Source organism: Trichosurus vulpecula, chromosome 4 (assembly GCF_011100635.1).
Source record: "Trichosurus vulpecula isolate mTriVul1 chromosome 4, mTriVul1.pri, whole genome shotgun sequence".
Lineage (NCBI taxonomy): Eukaryota > Metazoa > Chordata > Mammalia > Diprotodontia > Phalangeridae > Trichosurus > Trichosurus vulpecula.
The window spans coordinates 419,439,457-419,441,829 of record NC_050576.1 but is presented as its reverse complement, the minus strand read 5'-3'; positions in this window follow the sequence as shown (position 1 = coordinate 419,441,829).

Here is a 2,373-nt window from a genome sequence, read left to right as displayed (position 1 = left end):
AGATTAGTTTCTATTTCTCCAACCATCTACTTCTCTGAAACAAAGCTACTATCTTCTTTGAAAGGATATTCCTTAAAAGAAGGATGCCTATCTCTGTATACAATTCCATTAAGTACTTCAGTCATGCAGAAAATTCTAAGGTACACACCTGCTTCACTGGTCAGTTAGAGGGGTTGTCACCATACCTGTATTCCATAGCCCTCTCTGGATTATTGCTCAACTCATTTAGCTCTCTTCTTTGAAGCCTAGGTCATTCACCTCTATAGTTCTCTCCCTGTCATTGTCACTGGCAATTAGTGATCTCCAGATCTCTCTTCTAATTCCCTTGATGACTTAAGGACACAATTTTAGCCCTTTCCACACCATCCTCTCCTAGTATAGTTGGTGGCTTAAATATAGTCTGTGAGGACCTTCCAACACCCTGGCATTACCTTCTTCTTTCTAATGACATACAATTCCACTCTATTTTTCAATGTCATCATCCTTTGAAACCATTCTATCTTTAAAATCTTGAACTCTGTAATTCCTTACTGTGATCACAATTTCCTATCCACTCACTGCTGCCAACTGAACCTGTTCTTTGCCCACATTACGATCTCCAGTCTCTCAAGCTCTTCTTCTTCTACAAGTCTACTGGTAACATCTGGATTCAATTGCTTTCAAACTGGCTTGGATCCTATGGTCAACCATTTCAATGATACTCTCAATAATACCCTAGATTTCCTTGACTCCTGCCCCTTCCACATCCACATCTTTCAATTACATCTCCTTTCACTTACAGCTACACTCACCTGACCATCATCCTCATTACCTCTCATCTAGGTGACTGCAATAGCCCCCTAACTTATCTCCCTGCTTTAAGTGTTTCTGCTTTTCCCTCCCCAATCCATCCTCATTACAGATGTCAAAGCTGATCATGTCACCTGCCACCCAATTCCCACCCAGTAAACACCAATAGCTTCCTATTATCTCTAGGATTAAAAGCCCTTCACAACCTGGTTACGTACCTTAATTATACCCCACACTGCTCTTCACATACGCTATGTTCCAGCCATGGCAGTCTTTTTACGCTCCCTTGGATATTACATTCTATATCCTCCTACCTGTGCTTTTGTACGGTATGTCCCCCATGCCTGAATATACCACTTCTTTGACCTTGCTTCCTCCAAATTTTAGCTCCCTGTAGAGGTCAGGGGAAACACCACCTCCTTGAGGCCTTTCTTGATTCTCAGCTTCCAGTGTGTTACCTCTTCCTTTTCCTCCCACAATAATCTCATATATATACATACACACACACACACACACACACACATATATATATATATATATATATATATATATATATATATATATATATATATATATATATATATATATATATGTACGTGTGTGTGTGTGTGTGTGTGTAATTTTGGTGTGTCTGATGCTTCCTTCAATAGAAATGCAAGCTTCTTCAGGGTAGGGACTATTACATTCTTTCCTTTCTCCCAACAATGCCTAGGGTAGTGTCTGGCACACAGAAGCGCTCAACAAATGCATCTTGTTGGACTGATCAATAAAGTATTTTACCAATTCCAGCTGCATACATCCTGCTTTCTGTTTTTTTGGGGGGGTTCTTAATGCTGGTTTGCCAAGTCTCGCTGGAAAAAGTCATGAAACACAGTTGAATGGCTGTCCTACAAATTCACATTATCAAACCTCAGCTGGGCTCTCAATTTTACTCAACAATACTTTTATTTAATCTTTATCAGATTCTTTATTTCATTCCCCACTGCAGCTGTTCCAAATCTTTCTTATTTCCCTTCTAGCTCTCTGCAGGCACACTTCATTTCCCACTTTATTGTACAGACTGAGTCCAGGACACTTGAGCTCTTTTGACTTTTCTCCCTTTTGTGTCCTGCCTGCTTCTTCATTTCCTCCAAGAATAAACTCAAATGCCATCATCTTCATAAAGTCTGCCCTGATCCCCCAACATGAAGTAAGATTTCCTTCTTCTGGACTACCACTCTTTTCCTCTTCTGTTATTACACTTCCACATTACAACATAAGGTTATTTGTGTGGAATGGCTCATCTGAACTTCTAGACCTTAAATTGGATCAGTACCGAGATCGTCTCATTTGTCTTTGTTTTTCCCCTCAGAACTTAATTTTAGTGCCTTGAATTTAATAAATATTTGCTGAAGGAAGGTATTTTTGAAATTATTTCCAAAGTGGAAAAGATTCAATTTAAAAGTAGAGGCTGAAAAGCATCCCCTGATTTTTCATCCTCACTAAGAACTTCTTTACCCCCCTTCATTCCTATCATGGTTGTCACAAACTTTCAGCTCTCTCCTAAATAATTCTCTCATTCCCCTTCCCCCCAAAACTATGCTC